We start from the raw sequence: 16,738 nt of genomic DNA, 5'->3' as shown, positions 1-16,738 counted from the left end.
GTGTCAGTCCATATGTTAAAAGAAAGGTGTGATAGTCTGGGGAATACCTGACAACTTGTGGATATGATTTAATTGTAATTTAAAGTGTAAATTAGACTTACCATTTTGTAGCAGGAACAAGATTTAATCTGTGGAGTAGAAACAGACTTCAAGACCACCTCAGCGAGGAATACTTTTAGTCTAGAAGAGCAGTTAGGCTTCTACTCTGGTGTGTATCCCAGGAAAACCTCATCTCAAGTCAAAGAGACTTAGGCTCTTTCAGAAGAGGAACCTCCTTCAGTCTAAAGGCAGAAAGTAAAACTGGAGAAAGGAGGATGGAAAAGGCTTTGCCTCCTTTCCCCAAAACCACAGATAAAAGGGTTTTTCTTCTGATGCCCATAAAAAAAGAGGATATGATGGTCAAGTGCAGTTGTGAATAGACCAGCAAATGTCCTGCTGCTTTGCAAGGTTTCTCCTTGTGACTTTATTGCAACACAAAGAATAGCATCTGAGATGCAAGACTTTAGTAGGAGAAGGTAAAATTCAGCCTGGAGGCGTGAAATACTAAGCTATCAACTTATAATGTTGTACTTTGGAACCTCCTGTGTCAGTGAGAGTGGTCTGGCAGAGTTTTTGCCAGGGAGGAGACACATAGATGTAAAATTAAAGATGATTCTCAGAAGAATCTCAATCTTAAAAGCATTTCAATACAGCAATGGAGTTCCCAAGGCATGGAAACATAGGAACACTCACCCCAGAGTTTCAGACATAAGACATTGGGAATAATCTGATGATTTCACTTATCATGCTGGTTTTGTCTGGGGTAGAGTTAATTTTCTTCACAGTAGCTGGTATGGGGCTGTGTTTTGGAATTGTGCTGAACATAGAGTTCATAACAGAGATTTTTTTCTTATTGCTCAGCAGAGCTTACACAGAGCCAAGGCCTTTTTTCCTTTTCATATTGCCATGCTGACAGGGAAGTTGGGAGTGCCTGGGAGCTTGGGAGGAGACGACAGCCTGGACAGGTGACCCCAACTGAGCAGAGGGATATTCCAGACCATGTGACATCATGCTCAGTATACAAAGTGGGGGGAAGAAGGAGGAAAGGGGGACATTTGGAGCGCTGGTATTTGTCTTCCCAAGTCACCATTAGGTGTGATTGGGCCTTGCTCTCCGGGAGATGGCTGAGCACCTGCCTTCCCATGGGAAGCAGTGAATGAATTCGTTGTTTTGCTTTGCTGCATGTGCAGGTTTTGCTTTCCCTATTAAACTGTCTGTACCTCAACCCATGAGCTCTCTCTTTTATCCTTCTGATTCTCTGCCTGATCCTGCTAGTGGAGCAGTGAGTAAGTAGCTGCCTAATGCTTGGTGGCTGGCTGGGGTTAAACCACAATGCTTACTATGGATTCCCAGAGTAGTTTAAGTACAATCAAACAGCTACTCTGATGTGAAGATGATTAGGAAGGAGTTAGACATCACAGATACCTTTCAATGAGCGTCAACCGGTGAAACTACAAAGGCCGTGCAAGACAATCTGATTAGAAAAAACTACTTCTAAAAGAGAAAAAAATAATCTCTTCAAATGCAAAATTATGTTTAGGGGCTCAGTGAGAAACTGGCTTCATCTGAATAGAGGCTAAGCTCTGAAGCTACTAATATCAATGGCAACAATGAGCTCAGCTCCCTCCTGGTCAAAGCTGCAATGAGGAGGTCACCAGTCTTACCAATGTGGAAGTGTTACTAGTGACACTAATGTGGTTCTTCCTTCTCTTGACTTCTTCAGATTATGCACTTTATTAGCTTCTTCAACATGGGACAAAAAAACCACATCCTTTTTGATATCTTTTTGTAATTTTTTTTTTTTTTAAACAAATCCCTTTTTTACCAGTATCAAAGTAGTTAAAGAAGTCAGGAGACTTGTATAGGATACCAAGGCCAACTTTGTACCAAAGGTCTGTTGACAGGAATTGCTATCATGCATAACGTTTCAGCCTGGAGAAAATTTAACACAAAAATTCAGATGATCAGTTATAAAGAAAAATGAGTGACAACAGAGAAAAAAATATTCAATTCTTGTTAGGGACTACTTGGAATGCCGATCTCATTGAAACATGCTCCTCAACTTATTTTAAATTTCTTATGTAATTATACCCTGTTTTCAAGTTCTTGTCACTACACAGAGGTCCCTTCTGTATAAGTTCATGTTCAGGTCAGTTCAGAGAAGCTTCACAGACATCAGAAACAAGACATTTTCCTTCTACCAATGTGGTTTTGCCCCAAGCTGCAAGAAAGCTGAACTAGCCACTGTAAGGGATATTGCATCTTTTATTGCTTGCAGAAAGGAAGTTTTCAGCCAAGGAAGGATGCAATTTTAGTTTTCTGTGCACAAAGAGGGAACTGACTTGCTGTAAATAATGATAAGGTAATGTTGCTAATTACTTCTGCACTTTTTATTCAAAGGACAAAATACCACTTTACAAACAAAAGACGAATTGTACATCAGAAGTTTTGGATAACCTAAAAAAACAAGTGTCAGGATGTACATACCCTTCACTGCATTTAAAATCATACAGGCGTACAAGATAAGTAAATAAAGGGTCTTAAACTGTTAATCCAGAATGGTATTCCACCTTCTGGATATGACCACATACATATAGTGATGCAGAATCACTGGATAAAATATTAATGCAGAAGACTTGCTGAGAAACTGGAATAAACAGAACAAAGGAGTGCTAAAATTCCATGTGTGGCTGTCTCTCTTCCATGGACATCTTTAGAATAGATTCTTATGCAGCCTGGATCCCTTGCCACACTACACCATTTAGAAATTATTATGTCCTTTCTTAAACAGCTGCAGATGCCCTGAAGCTCCATTACAAATAGCAGCCTCCACAAAGGCAAAAATATGGATCACGAAGTAAACTCATAGAAGAGATGAAGGAAAAACCAAGACAACTTTTCTCCCCATTAAAGATAAGGCTAGAACAACCATTTTGACCATCCACTGGGCTGATCTGTTTTGTCATAGAAGTCTCTGTGCTATCCTGAACTATTGCTGAGTTGAGCTACAATACCTATTTTAAGACAGATATCTCTTGAGGTTAAAACTAGAGATGGAAAGCCCATTATAATTTACTTTGTTTCAGTAGTTAACTGATCTGTATTTAGGGAAAATAATACCAGTCAGTTCCAGTTTGATTTTGTTCAGCTTCTAAAATTCAGCAATCACATCCTCTTATGTGTGTCAGCTAGATGGAGAAGCCAGGTATCAAGTTTCTATTTCATTGCAGATACTTTTGGACTGCAGTCAATACATGGTTTTGCTTGATAAAGAGGAGAAACTTCCTTGTATTGTGCCATGTGAATCAATTACTTTCCTAGCTTTTCTCTCAGCCTTTCCTTTTTAAGTATTCTTGAATCCTAAACTGCAAAAAGCAAATTAAAAAAAAAAAAAAATCAGTGCAAACATATAACTAGTATTGTCTATGCAACCCCTAAAGATTTCTTTTAGTATAGCCAAGAATTACACAAAGCATTTCGACTAAAGCACTGTATTTAAGAGTACATTCATTATTACCTGTCTTGACAAATCTCTCTGCATCTCTTCATTCCTCCTCCAAATCCCCAAATAATAACTTGTGACCAGAAAAAAAAAGAATACCATCATTTTCAGTTCTTCTTAGGTCCAGAGAAACACAGATTTCTGAAGATGAGAAAGGCAACAGCAGCATTAACTTTGCAATAACATGACTAATGATTAGACTAAGGGAATTGTCAGTAGACTTGGTTTTATTCCCTTTTTAGTTACAGCTGTACAAATACATTTGTATGCTAGACAGAGAAAGGGTAACGAAGTAGTGATGAATCTAAGGTGTAAGGCATATTCAGAAATACTTTTTTTTTCAAATTTCAAAATTCAATTTCAAAAGTAGAATCAATTTATACCATGGGGATATTTTAGCATAACTCTGAGATGCCAAAATAAAATTCCATAAGCATGTAATATAACAGAGCACTCTAGAGATGATCAGAGTCAAAATATACAAGGAAATGCAAGACAACAAATTAGAGGCTTAGACTCACCTAAAATAAAAGGCTGTTTATTAGAGAAATTAACTTTTAGAACAACTTGTTCAGCTGGCCTTCAATGGCTCCATATTTGGTTGTCTTTTCTGTTCTGAAGATCTAGAATTAGATGGGCACACTAAATGTAAAGGTCATAAATATAAGAGTAAAAAGGACATGCTGATTTCTCTGTTCACAAATGTTTTACTTTAATAGTTACCAACAAAACACTCGTCTGTTTGTCCCCAATTTATTAAAGCCATCTGGTGTGTATCAATGACCTATCTTTGTTTATTTTATCTCCAATCTTTTGGGTCATCTGTGAGTATCATTAATGATTTTGTACAATGTTGATGAAATTTAAAACAAGCATTAAACAACACATAGCAAAAAATAATTCCTAAAATAACTCCAGTATGAATATACTTGCTCAGTTAGGATCCTCCATTTATTGCTCTTGTTTTGGCTCACAGTTACTCAATATTTTAAAATTGAATGTGTTATTTTAAAATTAGTTTTGATGGCTAACACACTACCGAGTTATTGCTGGAATAGAATGTGTTTTCTCATTTTGGGAAATGATACAATTTTGGGATTTCCCCAGATGCCTCAAACACACCAGGGCATTCACAAGCTCTAGTCTTTATGAGTGACTTCAACCACCACAATATTGGTTGGAGGAACAACAAAGCCAGGCACAGGCAATCCAGGAGGCTCCTGTGATGCACTGATCATAACCTCCTTCTCCAAATAACAGGGGAACCAATGACAGAGGTGCTATGCTGGACTATGTTCTTGCTGACAAGAAGAGACTGGTGGGGAATGTAAAGCTCAAGCACAGTCTGGGAAGTAGTGATCATGAAATGGTGGAATTTGAATGAGGACACACAAGAAGCTCACTACCCTGGTCTCCAGAAGAGCAGACTTTGGCCTCTTCAGACTTTGGTCTGCTTGGCAGAGTACTAGGGCATAGAATCCTGGAGGGAAGAGGGGCCCAAGAAAGCTGGTTAATCTTCAAAGGTCAAGGTCCTCCAAGGCAGGAGCAATGCATCCCAACAAAAAGAAGTTGGACAAAAGTACTGGGAGACCTGCATGGATGAACAACTTGCTCCTAAACAAACCAAACCACAAAAGGAAGCCTACTGAGGGTGAAATAAAGGCCAGGTACCCTGGGAAAAATATAGAGAGATTGTTTGAGCATCCGGAGATCAGGCCAGGTTTTTTACTAGCATCATTTTCATCATTTCATCATCATAACTTAACATTTCCTAAATATACAACATTTACCTATGAGAGTAGCAATGGACATGAATGATGATGAATGACAGCTGTGTTTACTGTGTTCTTTGCAGATGTAACTGTCATCAGCACTTCAGTCTTATATGAAGTAGCAAAACATAAAATATTTCAAATTTCCAGACTAGCTGATGTGTTATCCCAAGATGGTATGTTGTAGCAATAAAGAGCTGTCACTGTTCTGAGCATCTGTTGAGAGGGCAGAGTCATCTAAAAGTCTAGCCAACTTTCAGAAGTTAGCTCTGCAGTTCTGCATTTTCCTACACATTTCCTAAACAGTTTGTGGAATATACTTGTATAAACATGTCTGTCCTGCTAAGTGGCAGATGCACACAAAAGAAGAGATAAATTTAAACAAAAATAGTGATGTTAACCACTGATGAAAGTGCATGCAGAGTAACCAGAGAATTATTTTTGTTCATTGCAATTGCAAGCATTACTTACAAAAGCTCGCATGACTCAATGACAAAGGTGTAGTTATGTTTACTCTGCTTTTTCCAGAAAGCAGTGACCCGTAGAGAGGCATGAAGAACCAAGCTATAATTCAATCAACCTTCATTCTGCCAGACCACAACTTCCTGCATAAAGGATGTCTGCAAGAACATCACAACATGCGACAACGAAAAGTATTTATTAGACTAAGTTTAACTGGGATAGCAGGGGACTAACTCAGATCTAGAACTTCCTTTTATATTACTCACCTTATTTCCCAATCACCCCAAAAATTTCTTTTTTATATGCAGAAAGTAGAACCTTCATCTTATCTAACAATTGCCATTCTTTACTTTTTTCCCCCACTAAACTTGGAAAAAAAGATTTTGACTATCTTTGCATTACTGCAAATGCAAATTGGGGATACCAGTATCATAAAGTCATCCCAGGACACTGTTGATCATAAAAAGCTAGTAGTATTTGTATTTTTTAGGTATACTTCACACAAAATTATAGCTATTATGTGATCTGAATTACCACTGGATATTAGTATTTATACCATTATGCTTTCACTCATCAAAGTAAGACCTATATAAATGATACCAGAAATATTCTTGCAGAGATCAGCACAAGCTGAACTGGTAAATTTTGCATAATTTTCATGCTGCAGATACTGTGTATTCCCATACGGACTGTAGTCTGAAACATTATTTTTCAGTTCTCAAGCTACTTTTAGACAGTTGCCTTTTGAATGCTAATTTCAGAATTGCGTTGGCAGATTCTTACAGACCATGTCATTGATGTTGCCATGGTTATACTCTTCATTTAGTAAACAGTATGGAATAAACCCTCATTCACTGGCAATAATGCAACTTAGACCAACAATCCCCAGGTACTCTTAAAGTGGTTCCTCTTCATTTACATTTCTTAAACTCTGAGTAAGCAGAGATTGCAGGTTTTGTTTCCAAATAGTCGTCTAGGGGACACCATGCCTTCTAAGAAGTGCTCAAACTTAGTAGCAATTTTTCACTCCTAGGACCACCACTGCAGACAAGGCAACACATTCTGAGGAAAGGGAAAAAAGTTGCCTTCTTCCCCTTAGCAGATGTGGTGACTGTGACTCATGAGTAGCAGGTGGAAGTTGTCACCACAGTATCAATTATTGGAAGAGAAAACTGCAACTTTTGTAAGGCTCAGAGCTATTTATGGAGGATTTCCTGATGCAACAATCAATCCAGGGTGGATCCAATTTTCCTGGTGGTAAATACCATTTAGAGGGTGGAGCTGGCAAGGAACTGTGTTTTTACATTTATCCCTCAAAGCATATTCACTTTAGTTCTGCCCTTCCCTTCCTCAGTTATTTCACTCCTCATATCCTAGTGATTTCTTGTTTCCTTTTTAAAGAAAAGACCTCTAGCTTTTCTAGTGAGCTTCAAAACCAGCCATTCAATTGCAGCAAGCAAATTTTTGTTTTAAAAAATCAAAGACTTTATGCTTGCAGAGATAAATTGAAAACCAGAGCAGGGTGCAAACCTGGTCATCCAAGTGTGCACATGGTGAACTTTGGTGCCCGGGCCGTTGTCCCAAATGTGGTGAAAACCATGCTCAGGATGTGTCGCTGTTGCTTCTCAGAACCACTGAAACCACAAGAACAAAATTATTTTTGTGCTGTCTGTAACAAAGCTCTCAGAATTATATATTAAAATTACTGACTGGGAATCAATTCTGGGTTAGGAGAATGTTCTTCTTAGAGACAGTCTTCTGTCTTAGGCTGGGTGAACAGTAATGTGACACCGGACCTTTACTACAACTGGAGGAATTCAGAGGCTTAGTATACCTGTCCTTGCCCAGAAGCTCCACTTTTGGAACCACTAGAAAATATATTTTACATGAAACACCAGCAGAGATTTCCACCCCTCCTGCTCATGGATCATAACATCTGTAGGATAACATCTAAGCTTGCAGTCACTGACTCAATATGTCCTGCAGTGTTCGAACCACACCATACACAGCGTCTGCATCTATTTCTCTGAAGGACCCCAATACAGCCCAGCACAGGACAGTGTCTCACAGTAGGACAGCTGTCCCATTAATCCTGCATAATTATTTAAAGCAAAGAAGCATGGGGACATATTAATTACCAAGGGTCCTTTCCTTTTCAGTGGTAAACTGCCAAATTATTGGAACTCCTAATATTCCCCTGGAATAGGCTCAAAGCACTAAGTTTCAGGAAATACAAGACCACACTGTGCGACTATTATTTCAAGTGTCCAAGTGCAGCACAGGTGTCTCTCTCAGCTCATCTTAATCCCTGGAGCAGAAAAAAAAAAAAAAAAAAAAAAAAAAAAAAAAAAAAAGAAAAAAAAGAAAAAAAGAAAAAGAAAAAGAAAAAAAAATAAGTTCTCCCTTTCTATTCAAAGCAACTTCAAACATTAGATGCTGTTATTCAGAGCAACTTCAAAAGTTAGATGTTGTCTTGTCACAGACCAGTAGAAAAAAATTAAATCCCTGCTCTAAGAAAGGTATTCCAGTGAAGCCTTTGAAGGCAGTGAAGTAAAAGGAAGTACTGGTTTCTCTGACAAAATTTTACTGCAGGCTCTAACCGTAGAATATCTCTATCTTCCAAATTTGATTACAAGGCTTAGCCTGACATATTAGCTCTGGTACAGTTTCTGAGACTGCAGGTCAAGAAGCATACGAAGAAGGAAGGTAAGTGGTTGGAAAATTTACCCATTATGTCTCTTTAATAGAGACAGAGTGTACAATGGACATGCAACAGCAAAACACAGTCAAAGGAAGATGGGAAAGGAAAAGAAGGGATAGAAACAGGCAACCAGACAATGAAAATACTTTCAGCTGGGATACAAAATAAAATAGAAAGTATATTGATGTCACCCAAAGTATATGTTAGTAAGCTGTGTTTAGCCTTGCAAGCTGACTGCTCTGAATAGATGAAATATTCCACAGCTCAGTCAGTGTTGCAGAGATAGACTGGCAAAACAAGTACACTCCACTCTAATTAGTACTTGGGCTACAAAATTTCAAATACTTTCTAAAGTTTTGGGACAAATGCCCAGGCTTTACAAATAGAAGATAAAATCTGTGTTGGGAAAAAAAAAAAAAAAAAGGGAAAAAAACCCTTCAGAATGTAAACCCCCTTGATTTGGTCCTTATTAACTATTCCTCAGTGTACAGTACCCTTTAACCAAATGAATGACAAGACAGCACAGTGTAATTCTTTTGTGGGACCAAAAAAAGCTGGGTCTCTTAATTTCAAAGGGTGTCTTAACTATACAGAAGCCCTTGTACTTAGAAAACTACCTTTTAAGTTTGTCTCTGATACAACCTAAGAAAATAGTTGTTTGTAAATCTTGATTGGGTGTTCCAGTCCCTGCAAAGCTAGAGACACGTTTGCAATATTGTTCAAATGCCTGTAAACTAAGAATTTAAGTATCAGTTGGAACCAAATTTTACACAGAGATCATTAAGTAAAACAAAAACATAGTCCAGCTCATTTTCCCAGCTTGCTAAATACAGTCACTGGGGAAAAAATTAAGAGGAAGCATGTATTGTACCTGAGCTTTTTAAAAGAATGACAGTTGTTAAAGCAGGAACAACCATTATAGTGTTGCTTAGCTATCTCAGCCTTTTCTTTGCCTCCCTACTTTCTGCAGGTCGTCAGTTATAATTAATGAAGGCTGAGAAGTTTGCAGAAAATTGGCACCCAAAGAAATCACTGTATATTTAGCTATACTTTTCCTAAGACTGCTGCCTTGGCTGTGCTGCTGGGGACAAGGATATAGCACAGCAAGGATCCTACTGAAAGGCACCCCATCTCTATAGCACACAGGCAGGAGCTCCACATTTTGGCATATTTAAGATGTTCCCTTTTATGCTCAGCTCTATTGCCATCATACATTAGTCTGGACTCAGACTTCTTAGTCAGCCCTAGCTAGTTAGGGAAGTCTGGAGATGACAGAGATGACTGGAGGTTGGCCAGTGTGATGTCCATCCACAAAAAGGGCTGGAAGTCAGATCCAGGCAACTACAGCCTGTCAGCCTGACCTCAGCACCCAGCAAGACTATGGAACAGATGATCTTAAATATGATCACGTGGTACACACAGAATAACCAATGGATCAGGCCCACCCAGAACAGGTTTAGGAAAGGCAGGTCCTGCCTGACCAAACTAATCTCTATTTCTGACCAGGTAACCTGCCTAGTGGATGAGGGAAAGGCTGCGGATGTAGCCTACCTTCAGCAAAGCCTTTGATTCTGTCTCCCACAGTATTCTCCTGAAAAAACTGGCAGCCCATGGAGTGGACAGGTGCACCCTTTGCTGAATTGGCCAGGCCCAGAGAGTGGTGGGGAATGGTGCTAGTAACGGGGCCAGTTCTACTTAACATCTTTTTTGATGATCTGGACGTGAGGGTTGAGTGTATTCTCAGTAAATTCATGGATGACAAGTTGTGTGTAAGTATTGATCTGCTGGAGGGCAGGAAGGCTCTGCAGAGGGATCTGGAGAGGCTGGATCATGGGCTGAGGCCAATGGTGTGAGGTTCAACAAGGCCCAGTGCTGGCTCCTGCCCTTGGGTCACAACAACCCCAGGCAGTGCCACAGGCTGGGGCAGAGTGGCTGGAAAGGAGCTGGGGGTGCTGGTGACGGCAGCTGAACATGAGCCAGGCTGTGCCCAGGTGGCCAAGAAGGCAAATTGGCATCCTGGCCAGCAGGAGCTGTCCCCCTGTCCTGGGCACTGGTGGGGCTGCACCTCAAATCCTATTCTGGGCCCCTCAATCCAGGAAGGACATTGCAGTGCTGCAGCAGGTCCAGAGAAGGGCAGCAGAACTGAGGAAGGGTCTGGAGCATAAGTCCTGAATGGCTGAAGGAGCTGGGGATGTTTATACTGGAGAAAAGGAGGCTCAGGGACAGTCTTATCACTCTCTACAACTGCCAGAAAAGAGACTGCAGCCAGGTGGAGTCAGGCTCTTCTCCCAGTCAACCACTGACAAGACAAGAGCAGAGTCTCCTGTACCAGGAGAGGCTTAGGTTGGACATTAGAAAGAATTTCATCACTGAGGGGCTGTCAAACATTGGGATAGACTGCTCAGTAAAGTGGTGGAGTCAACATCCTCAGAAGTGTTCAAGAAATGACTGGACCTGGCACATAGTGCTATGGTGGTGATCATTCAAAAGACAGGACTCGATGACCTTGGAAGTCTTTTCTAAACTAAATGATTCTGTGATCCATGAAATGGGAGAAGGAAAAGTTTTGACTTGTTTGGGTTTTTTTTTCTTTTTTTTCTTTAAAGCCATTTTAAAAATCATTCTACCAGTACTCAGCATGTGGAAATGCTCTTCAGAAAATTTTAGTTTATATACTTTCTCTTTCTTTGCCGTGGGCTAAAATTTAGGCAAGCAATGTCTTTTACTTTGTGACAATAACAGATTGAGATTTTCATGTCCTTCATGCAGAGTTTCTGACCAAGAATTATTGGGCCTGATACTGCAAGGCAGTTACTTGACCCAATGCAAGAAAGTTTAAAGTGCAGTTCAAAGGGAGAAAGCCCAAGAAGATAAAAAGGGAAAGTTGTTCATGTAGGGTGCTTATCCACAAGAAGGCAGTGCCCTAATGTGTCCTTTTAAGCCACCAGCCCATTTCACCTTCTGTGTATGTGTATTCTTACACAAGCTGGTAGAACAAGCAGTGGCATTTTGCCCCTGATAACTTCTATCCCTAGAAGCCTATCCCACTTTTGGTGGAGAATGTCCAACTAGAAGAAGATAAAGTTTTGAGGAATCTTTTTTTTTTAACCACTTTATCACAATTAAGTGTATGCATTTGCAATAAAGAGAATAAATAAAGATGTTTTAATACCCAGTATTTTAATCAAATTCTTTTATTTCAATATTAGGGAAATATAATACTTTTACAACATTTACAAAGACTTGTGAGGAGAACACTGCTTTTACTTTGAGTATTCATAAATTTTGCAACTCACATCTAAAGAAGGTCACAACAAATCCAGAGAGACATTAAATCTAGAGTTCTCTCAGAGACAAGACTTTCTCCTTTTGACTTTTTGCAAATGCTAAGTCTGAGGAAAGGTGAGACAATCTTACTGCTCTAGTCTTCCATGACTTCAAAATTCTGAACCACCTAAATGACTGCAACACATTTAATCTTAAGAAGTTACTTACACATTATCATCTTACTTGTAACAGTGATGCTTTTATCCCTAGCAACTTAGTAGTGAGCTAAATTGTCCCAACAGATAGCCCAACATAAGGCTCCTTATAAGGAAGAAATAATTCATTCCCAGGGCCTATTTTCAATAAATGTAAACTGAATGTGATCATTCCTTGAGGAAATACAGAGCAGCATTAATTCACACAGCTCTGGGATTATGGCACAAACAATGCCTTCCCCTTCAGTCCGTCTGAGAATGACTTCATACATCAAGTATTGAGCAGAGGACACAGAAATGAATGTCAAGAGGATTTAGCTTTTAGATGTTTGTTTCTTTTAATTATTCTAGAACACTGGTAAAGTATGCTTAGTATTTTAAGTAAATTTTCCTAAATGCTTTTAGATTCTAGTCTCTGACTCCAGTTTTAGAATCATCACGGAATTTAATCAAAATTAAAAGCTGCACTTTGAAAGGGCTCATTCGATGCTGCCAGTTTATTTCCACTTTAACAGAGAAACTCAAAAGAGCTGGCAATATTTATCCTAGACTGTTTGATTGAAAAGACTAGTAAAAGGCAAAAGTTCTTTTTTAGGCCTTAAATGAAAAATAGCGTCTGAACATAATGAAAGAAACTGTTTTATGAAAACATTGTAAAACTGAAGACAGTGACGAACAACACTATTTTCTTCATCAACCAATCTTAAAATGGCAATTTCATCAACACTCATCACTTGTCTGCTTTTACTGCATTTGCGTGTGTTTCACTATACTGCAGAGTACAGTGACATTCACTACCTTTACATACACCAGTGTTTTTTCAAGCTTCCACATATTAGAATGCATTTGGTATCTGTCAAACCTATAGCTTTCTTCCAATAAATGAAACCCCTAGTTATCTAAAAAGGCACACAGAAACACGTTAAAAAAGATTTGGTTTGACACTGTAAATCCAGTTGTTTCAGTAGGCCTCTCATTCTTTCTTGTTTTGACTCTTATAGTCCTGTCTCCTCAATTTTTCTTGCTTTTATTCCTCATAGTTTTAGAGCCAAGAACCCTCCAGCCTCCATTCCCAAGTCTCCTTCTCTGTCTTTGACCCCCTACCCTCTGAGAATTTAGAAATATTTTATGCAGTGCATGAATCCAGACCCTTGTTAAGCTTCAATGCAAGAATGCCAAGCCTCATCTTTCCCGATAAGATTTAACCACTGGGGTGACTTATGCTGGCCAGCATTATGTTGTCTGCCATAATTTTTCTACATTTAGACCTTTGTGTGTTTCATACAAAGACAACTGTGCAGCAGTATGTGACCTTTCTTTTAAATTAGCAAAACTGGTAGAATGCTCAAACCTTGTACACTTTACTCTAATGAGAAAAACTGACTGCAACTGGCCTAATGCTCTGAAAGGATTATTAGGAAGGAATTTCAGTGCGTGGTGGCCAAGGGTGTTTTTCCAAGCAGCTCACAGAATAGCCTTTGATTACATGCAGGAAGTTAGCCAAGTTAAGCTTGCTGTTTTGCAGCCATTCCTTCCTCTCTGTGCAGCTCTGGAATAGAAACTTCCCAAAACGGTGAGACACAAATAGAGGACAGAAATACTCAGCTCGGTAAGGTCTTTCCTCGAGAACATCCATTGAAAGAAAAACTGACTAGCAATTAAAATACAGTTTAGATACGGCTTTAACACACGCTTATTTCTTCTCTGGAGTTAACACATCTTCCCACTTGGTTTCAGACAGTGGAGGGAACTCAGGGGGCAAGCCTGGCAAGACAAAAGAAGTTCAGTCTCAGATGAATTTGTCTGCAAGTTGTTCCAGTGCTACAGCAGTGCAGCTGAAGCCTAAAGCAGAGCACATTTTTTTTGCTTCCTTGTCTGCTCCCTAGTGCAGAAACTAAAAAGATTCACCAGCATCTTGTGTATCTGTCAATATACACAGACTCAGTGGGAAGTAGCTATGCCTGATGAGTGGTAGACAAATTAAGAGGATCTCCTTTTCTCTGGGATTTCTTTTAGTGAATTTAAAACTTTCTGCCCAGTTTTGTAGAGAAAGAAGACTAAGTTGAGATAACTGACATCTAGGCTAATCTGCTATTACAGATGATTTGTTGTTCATTGTCATTTTTCTCACTCTTCTTGGTTTTTATTGTAAACTTTCTTGACTGTGAGACAAAGAATTCCTCCAGTGGCATTATTGTTATTTTTATTGCAGCAGGTGGTTAAGACCTGGTAAAGAACAGCCATTGCCCAATTTGGAAGAGTATTTTTACTGGCTTGCTAGATGCTTATTTAAAGCAGAAATAGTGGTAGAACAGAGAAGAAAAGTTGCTTTGACATGCAATCAATCATTATTCAAGAGTAAGTGATGGAGTGAAAAATAATTTTCCTCTCCTCTCATACACATGCAATCATGAAGTTATTTTTTTTTCCTACCATCTACATATTTAATATCTCTGCTTGCAGAAATGCTGAGATGAAAACCATATTAATAGTAAAAGAAAGTACTAAAAGTTCCTCTCTGGTCTGCAGCATTTAGGCTCCCTAACACTTCCAAAATTCTGTTGGAGTTAAGTTTATGAATCCAGCAGAACATTTACAAAACATGCCTAAAATGAGAAACAAGGCAGTTAATATTCCAGCACGCTATGAATGAATTTATGAAACTGGCATTTCAAGAGTAACTACTTTTGTGAAGTCCATAGCCAGAAACACAAGCCTCAGTTTAAACCCATTTCTTACACAGAAGCTAAGTTTCATGATCCCAAAGGAAATCCCCACAAACTTATAATATATACAAAAAAACAAACAAAAAAAAAAACCCACCACCCAGACTGTGCAGAAAATAATTTTGGCCATGTCTTCAGTTTAAGCTGCTTGGTTAAAATGCATCCATCATTTTCTTGGTATGAATAACTGGCAGTAGAAAAAGAAAGAAACCAAAACACTAAACCAGAAAAATAAACAAACACAAAAGCAAAAATCCAACCCCCAAAGCCCCCAAAGAACCATCCCCCGCAAAAGCGCAGCTATATACCTAGATGGAAAAAAATTCTCTACCCGTGAAACTTCCTAATGGTGCTACTGTTTAGAAGCTTAAAAGCATACACTGCCCCCCACCCCCAATACGTGCAAATTCTAAACCATCTCAGGTTTCTGCCAATCTTTCTTTAAAAATCGGTCAGCGAGTCTGGTAAGTTTCATTCAATTTCCGACTCACTTTTAAAGGAAAATGCAGTTTCTGCAAAACTTTTCAATCGCTTGTCTACAAAATAAGCTCCTGTTCCGCTCGAGGGTGGGGGGGAGGACAGGGGGGAGCTGATGGAAACAAAAAGGAGACGGCAAAGTTTCGAGCCAAGGCGATGCTGTTTGCACCTTAGATCTTATGCTTGGCACGCTTGACATTCCTCCGCCGCATTCCCTGACGGAACCGCCTCCCGCTGAGGGCGGCTTGCGCTGCATGATGGAAAATGTAGTCTGTCTGGGAAAACCAGCCTGCCGGAGGGAAGCCGCTCCAATTACGGCTTTTGCAGGACACAGCGCGACAGCAAAGGGCTGCTCGCCGAGCAAGTAAGTGCTGTTTTCAACTGCAAGCCGCCAAGAAATTCCGCTTACAAGCTATAGTTCCGGAATATTTAATTAATAAAAAAAATATTTGGTTTTAAATTTGGTTAATAAAAAATGGTGACTGCTTTACCATGACGCGGCAAAGTGTAATCCCATTCCTGCGATAAAATTCCAGAACACCAAAAATATTTATTTTTAAATTTAATTAGTGAAATAGAAGTGTCAGTTGCTCTGCAATGACACGCAGCCCACAGCCTCTCTGCGCAGAAGGGCGCTGTGGGCTGCCTTCGCTCCATCCCTGCCGTGCGGCACTTCCATGCGGTCGGTGTTCCGGGAGCAGCGGCGGGAGCAGCGCTCCGTGCTGCGGGCAGCCCTGGCGCCACGCAGCATATTGGGACCCTCAGCATACACACACATATTTTTTTTCCATAGGCAGGAAACTTAATTTGAAGCGCCGGCACGGACCCGAACGGTACGGTTTTTAAAGATCACCGAAACCCCTGACCCTCCACTGTGTCACGACATCCTCACGACCCACCTGGGCAAACACGGTGCCTTCATCGCCTGCAATTGACTCACTGCGGGTCCGTGCGGCCCTGCCCCGTGTCTCGGTTCTCCCGAAGCGCTTCCAAGCCCTGACATCTGCAGAGCCAACCAGGTGCTGGCACCGGGATGACGACTTTTACCGTACTGCCTCTAATAGAAGGAAAATAAAACTCCCCACAAAACTCAACACCAACACCTCTTGGGGCGCGCCTCATTCGTGTAGCTCAAGAGCTTGTTATGCACGCACCTCAGCTCCTGTTCCAGAGGCGGACGGAACCACCTCCGCCCGTCGCGGCCCACCTCTGAAGCAGGACCACAGGCCTTTAACTGCGGCGCGACCGCAGCCGGTAGCACACTTTCCGTCCGTGAGGCGCGGCATGGCGCGCCCCGCCCCTCCGGCTTTCCCGGCAGAGGTGACCGGGTTCAGGCCGCGGCAGCGGCTCCGCCCCCGCATTCCATTCCCTATATGGCGGCAGAGCGGGGGGCGCCGCCGGCCACGCCCCCTTTTCCCACCACACGCGCGGGGGCGCGCCCGGGCTTCGCGCGTGACATCAACGGGAGAAGAGGCTGGGAAGGCGGAGGTGAGGAGCGCGCGCCACCCCTTCGCTATTCCCCCTCCCCCTCCCACCGTTCTATTTACGTTTGTGACGCCGATTTGCATAAGGCCCCG

The 16,738-nt window shown here is 40.7% G+C and overlaps 1 long non-coding RNA gene across 3 annotated transcripts; it reads right to left on the bottom strand.

Moving 5' to 3' along the window:
* Positions 1 to 2,382: 2,382 nt before the first annotated feature.
* Positions 2,383 to 16,434, bottom strand: LOC106628651 (uncharacterized). 3 transcript variants are annotated; one of them, XR_001332073.2, is made up of 6 exons: positions 16,061 to 16,201; positions 7,306 to 7,409; positions 5,785 to 5,933; positions 4,063 to 4,164; positions 3,557 to 3,682; positions 2,383 to 3,404 (listed from the first exon to the last, which is right to left on the bottom strand). It is a non-coding gene; the product is annotated as an uncharacterized LOC106628651 (long non-coding RNA). The 3 variants fall into 3 exon arrangements; XR_001332072.2 differs by lacking the exons at positions 5,785 to 5,933; positions 16,061 to 16,201 and adding an exon at positions 16,316 to 16,434; XR_001332071.2 differs by lacking the exon at positions 5,785 to 5,933.
* Between the last annotated feature and the right edge of the window lie 304 nt (positions 16,435 to 16,738).

Source organism: Pseudopodoces humilis, chromosome 4 (genome assembly GCF_049639895.1).
Source record: "Pseudopodoces humilis isolate 2021_Gansu_Grassland_sample_001 chromosome 4, ASM4963989v1, whole genome shotgun sequence".
NCBI lineage: Eukaryota > Metazoa > Chordata > Aves > Passeriformes > Paridae > Pseudopodoces > Pseudopodoces humilis.
The sequence above is the reverse complement of the archived record's forward strand: the minus strand, read 5'-3'. Positions and strand labels throughout refer to the sequence as shown.